The sequence below is a fragment of the Delphinapterus leucas genome, chromosome 17 (assembly GCF_059928025.1).
Source record: "Delphinapterus leucas isolate spDelLeu-1000000601 "Yukka" chromosome 17, BTC_Dleu_Yukka2, whole genome shotgun sequence".
NCBI lineage: Eukaryota > Metazoa > Chordata > Mammalia > Artiodactyla > Monodontidae > Delphinapterus > Delphinapterus leucas.
The window spans coordinates 82,733,823-82,739,744 of NC_143145.1; the positions used below are offsets into that span (position 1 = coordinate 82,733,823).

Below are 5,922 nucleotides of genomic sequence, written 5' to 3' on the forward strand. Positions count from 1 at the left end.
CTTGGTAGCTGTTTTAACAATTATAGATAATATGTGTAAAGCACTGAATGTTCATCATATTATATTAAATATTGTTGTCTATAAAGCATCTACTTGAATCTAAACAAATTAAACATCTGTCTCAACAGAACTAGGGCCGGGGGCTTCCCTGGTGGCACAGTGGTTGAGAATCTGCCTGCCAATGCAGGGGACGCGGGTTCGAGCCCTGGTCCAAGAAGATCCCACATGCCGTAGAGCAACTAAGCCCGTGCGCCACAACTACTAAGCCTGTGGTCTAGAGCCCAGGAGCCACAACTACTGAGCCCACGCGCCACAATTACTGAAGCCCGCGCGCCTAGAGCCTGTGCTCCACAACAGGAGAAACCACTGCAACGAGAAGCCCAAGCACCGCAACAAAGAGTAGCCCCCGCTCACCGCAACTAGAGAAAGCCTGCGCGCAGCAACGAAGACCCAACGCAGCCCAAAATAAATAAATTAAATAATTTTTTTAAAGAAATAGACTTTACAAAAAAAGAACTAGGGCCGAAGACAGCTCCAGCCACGCTGGCCTCCATGCTGTGCCTCACTGGCCTGTGGCCTTGGCACTGCCGTTCCCTCTTCCTGGAGGTCTCTCCCCCTCTATCATTACCCTCCCTCCTTCCATCAGCTCAAATAGCAGCCCCTTCGCTCTCTAACTCCTTACTCTGCTTTATTTCCTATGGCCGGATCATGGCCATCTGTCTGTTTCATGCCTGTTTCCCCACTGGAGGGCAGGCTCCCTATGCACACCTTCCATTGGTTCATGCTAGATCCCAGCACCTGGAAGGGGCCCAGCACGTAGCAGCTGCTCATCTAGTCCGTGCTGACGGCCCGCATCATCTCACAGCCTGTTCACTGCTCAAGGCCTTCTTAGTTCCAACACGGACAACGCTGCACATTGACAGACGCTCCCTTCCTAACAAATATCCTCCTATCCTCCTGTGCCTATACGTCGCAGGTGGTCAGCAAATATCTTATTAATGCGTTTTTCTTAATCAAAAAGTACTCCTTCCGTTAAATATTATATGAAAAAAGCAAGACAAAAAGCTGTATGTATATCTGATGACAAGAATATCAAAAGGTGCTTTTGAAAAACGCTGTAAGGAAATACACAGTACTATATATTTAACATAATACCCAACAAGGACCTACTGTACAGCACAGGGAACTACACTCAGCGTTTTGTAATAACCTATATGGGAAAAGAATCTGAAAAAGAATATACACACATATTCATGTGCATTCATTCTATATATATATATTCATATATATAGGTGCGTGTATATATATATCTGAATCACTTTGCTGTACACCTGAAATTAAAACAACATTGTAAATCAACTCTACTTCAGTAAAAAAATTAATTAATTAAAAAAAAAAAAAACCGACAAGGAAGCCAAACAAACTGGTAGCAGGACTGTAGCTGTCTGGGTGTTGTCTCTTGTTCTTTTCTCATAATGTCCTGTGATGTGTCATTATCAATTTTACTTTTTGGGGGGAGGGCAGCAACAAGTTTATATACTTTGATCCAGTAAACCCATGCTAAGGAATTTATTCTAAGGGTTTGCTATTACTTTTAAAATAAGAAAAAACAGGTACCCAAAAGTAAATTCATTGAGTGCTACAATGTAACGAGTACGTTCAAGAAGTAACCGGGAATATAGTCGCAATTTAACTACTGTGTCTGCCCTCAGAGACAGTGCCATCTATTTGGAAGGGGAAGGCAGAACATACCAGAGACAATACAAAGATATTCTGACACCACGTAATCGGCAGCTAAGTGCTGGCGGATCACATGTATTATAGGAGTGACACGGAGCGGGGGTGAGTGTGGGCTGTTGCCATCAGGGAAAGCTCTTTGGCAGAGGGAGCTGTGGAGCCGGGACTTTAGAACTGGGACTGGGGAGAAACAGGGCAGATCTCCGGGCGAGGGCCTACAATAGGGAATCATTACGTGCCATGGGGACAGTGACAAATGACCCAACTGAAGCCCAGAGGCTATGGGAGGACTTGGGAAGAGTTGGTTCGGGGCAGGAGGGGGCGGCACACTAAGAGTGTTTAGAGAGGGCAGCGCTGGACCACGGCAAAGCCACTGTACTCGACTGGACAGGAGTGGGAGATGAGAGTTCAGTCACCCTGCACATCTGGCCGGACGCAACGACTGGAAGCTCGGAGAACAGAAAGAAAACCTTAAGATCTATCTTCCTTGTACGTACGAACTCAGAATTTCTCGAGGGGAACAGTTTTCGCCTTTGAATTTACAATCATACAATCGGATTTCACTTTTAACCTCTTTCTAGGGACTGCCCCGGCGGTCCAGTGGTTAGAACTCAGCGCTTTCACTGCCAGGGGCCCAGTTCCATCCTTGGTTGGGGAACTAAGATTCCGCAAGCCACACAAGCCTCAAGGCGAGGCCTAAATAAACAAATAGATAAAAACCTCTTTCCATATCACTTTTATGTGGAATCTAAAAAATACAACAAACTAGTGAAAATAACAAAAAAGAAGCAGACTCACAGATACAGAGAACACACTAGTGGTCACCAGTGGGGAGAGGGGAAGGATGTATCCCTATAGAGGGATAGGGGAATAAGGGGTACCAACTATTAGGTACAAAATAAGCTACAAGGATATATTGTACCACACGGGGAATATAGCCAATATTTTATAACAACTATAAATGGAGTATAAGCTTTAAAAATTGTGAATCACTATACTGTACACCTGTAACTTATATAATATTGTACAGCAACCATACTTCAATGTTTTTAAATTAAAAAATAAAATAACCTCTTTTCCCTGGTACCTTTACTCTCAACTTGTAAGTAAAATAGTTGAGATTCATTCAAACAGAATCTTTATGTATAAATTCACAGCTTTGGTTTCTTACAAACTATTCATTAGAAATTTCCCACGTTTAGGGAAAATTATTTCTTTGCCAAAGTCGAGCCTTATTATTTTGACGTTACTTAGTCATAATCATGTCTACCGAAGTGCTTGTTTTCTTTACAAAATTATAAAATCTTAAAGTCCTTCACTGGATATGGCTAGCTTCCTTTTAGTTAGTAAATGTAAAGTGAAAAATGTATCAAAAGCCTACTTGCAGTAGAGTTCACAAAATAGGCACAGAAAATAGAGCACTGTCCAGATACTCTTACTTTATGGAAATATTGTTGCACCAACTATAGTTTCGATAAATTAAAAATTTAGAAATTGGAAATGTAGTATTTGGAAACAGTGTGTTGTTAACAGACTTGGTATGTATGGTGGTAGCTACAGTTAGGGAGCATCTGCTAAGTGTCCTACACACCAAAGGTTGTTAAGTCCCAACAGGGAGGCATTGTATGAAGATGCAGTGCTAACAGGGCAGGGCAGGCCCATTGTTCAATCCCAGCTGTAACCCAGCTGGGAAACCAGCGCAGGATCAGATAGCCATGGAAATGAGACCGTGCACGATGGCCGTGAAGCTAGGGAAAGGTCACAGGGAGAAGGGGAGATGGTCTCCTCATGGCACCTTCTAGCTTAGGAGAAACCTGAGAGATGGCTCCAGAGAACACTTCTCTTGGGTTCAAAGAAATCCATTTGAGGAAGTAAGTCTATGCCAACCACAGGGAATGAAATGTGGGCCATGTACTGGAATACGTATCACGTAATTCAAGAGATGTTAACGATGGAATAGCTTTTCCTGTTTCCTTGTGTTTTAAATTTAATCACTTTAAATGAAATTATGTTTTGAAAAGATACTACTTGCACAGAGAACAGAAGTCAAAGGGAAGGGCAAGACACACTGTGAAAAGTCAGTCCCTTTTCCTATCGGATCGCCCCAACCACACAGTTCCTCCCAAAGCAACCTATTCTGCCTGTGTCTCCAAGGCTGTAAAGGCAAACATATGAACACATCTTGTGAGTCCTTTGTAAAGCTGAAGAAACTGCCCGTATAAATTGCGTCCCTCTCCTTCTCGCAAGAAGCCTCTCCCTAGGACTCCCTCCTGAAGGCCCCCTCCCCTCTCCTCACCCCTCCTCCCTTCCCCTCTCGCCCCACACCTGCCACAGAGAGTGTGTCTTACCTGAAGACAAGTGCTCCTGGCTTCTCTCCAGTGCACAGAGTTTAAAACAACGTTGAGGCCACCGAGTTACATTAACCAAAGTGCCATCATTTGTTGAAGTAAGAAAGGGGTATGGATAAAGTACACAACACACGATAACATACAATCACTAATTTCTCCACAGTTGCTAAGATTTAGGCCAAAATCAGTTTGCTTGGGGAAGAAGAATAAGACTGAAAACGGTAAAGCCTATTAAAAGGCCTGGAAAACTCGAGAAGAGTAACTCTCTTGTTGAGAGACTTCTGAACCCCTTAAGCCATCAAAAAGCAAGTACTTGTTACATTTTCCTTACTCCCTATTATGTCTGCATTTTCTACTGCCATTCACAGACGTCTGTTGGACAATGTTAATCCATACCTATGTTTTAAAATTGCAAAGTATTTACAACTTGCAAACCTCTTGGTGCAGATGGATAATCAGAATCGTCCAGCTCTCTCTCCACCATCTTTCTATGCCGCCATAACGGTGGGCATGAATGTCCTGGCTGATGCTCTCAAGACCATCAACAATTCCTAAAAGAGAGGCAGGTGCCAGGTTCTTATCAGGCTGTGCTCCAAAACCATCGTCTGGTTTCTAACTGTGATGGTGAAACGTGGTTACATTGGCAAATTTGAAATCACTGATGACCACAGAGCTGGGAAAACTGCTGTGATCTTCACGGGCAGGTTACACAAGTGTGGCGCGATCAGCCCCAGATTTGATGTGCAGCTCAAAGATCTAGAAAAATGGCAGAACAACCTGCTTCCATCTTTTCAGTGTGGTTTCACTGTCCTAACAACCTCAGCTGGCATCGTGGACCACGAAGACGCAACACAAACATACACAGGAGGGAAAATCCTGGGATTCCTTTTCTAGGGATCTAACACATATGTGCAAATAAAATGCCTCAACGGAAAACAAACAGAATTGTCCAATGTAAACAACACCTCCCAATTGTACAGCAGGTTGTTCACAGAAAAGTCTTTTATACAACAGTTGGCAGGATTCCAGGCACTTAGGCAAAACACCCTGGGGAACATAGAAAATAATATTTGTCCAGGTCATATTCCCCTCGATATTAAAAACCTTCAATATTTCAAAGAAACTACATCTCATCTCTTCTTAATCCAATTTTCCCCCTGAATTCAGTTGTCTTGTTAAACTGTGATGCCCAGTAGATCTTTGTTAGTGTCCTAAGGCTGCACTGCCCAATATGATAGAAACAGTTATATGTGGCTATTTAAACTTAAATTAATTAAAATTTAATACGATTTAGAATTGTTCTTCAGTAATGCTGGCCACATTAAAAGTGCCCAGTAGCCATGCGTGGCTGGTGGCTACCGTATGACACAGCACAGATATTCATCGTCATGGAAAGTTCTATTAAACAGCACTACTCAAAAGGCAACTTTTAATTTTTCCTTCTTCTTTTAACCGGGAAGTTACATTTTGGCATAAAGTAAATGAATTTTCCAAAAGCTAGAGGTTACCAGATAGTTTGAAACTGCAGATTCAGTCTCAAAATCTAAACCAAAATAATTCCAAATATCAGTTACCAAAGCAAATGAAAATAAACTAATACAAGACTTCTCTGCCCATTTCTGCTGGCTGAACACCAAGTCATCTTTCAAGATTCAGCTCTGGGACTTCTCTGGTGGTCCAGTGGCTAAGGCTCCACACTCCCATTGCAGGGGGCCCAGATTCGACCCTGGTCAGGGAACTAGATCCCACATGCTGCAACTAAAAGATCCCACATGCCGCAACTAAAAGATCCCACATGCTGCAACTAAAGGATCCCACATGCCGCAACTAAGACCCA

General features: G+C 42.9%; 1 pseudogene; it reads left to right on the top strand.

Annotated features, from left to right (window-relative positions):
* Window positions 1-4,193: 4,193 nt before the first annotated feature.
* On the top strand, window positions 4,194-5,025 carry LOC149747065 (small ribosomal subunit protein uS8 pseudogene; annotated as a pseudogene).
* The last annotated feature ends 897 nt before the right edge of the window (window positions 5,026-5,922 follow it).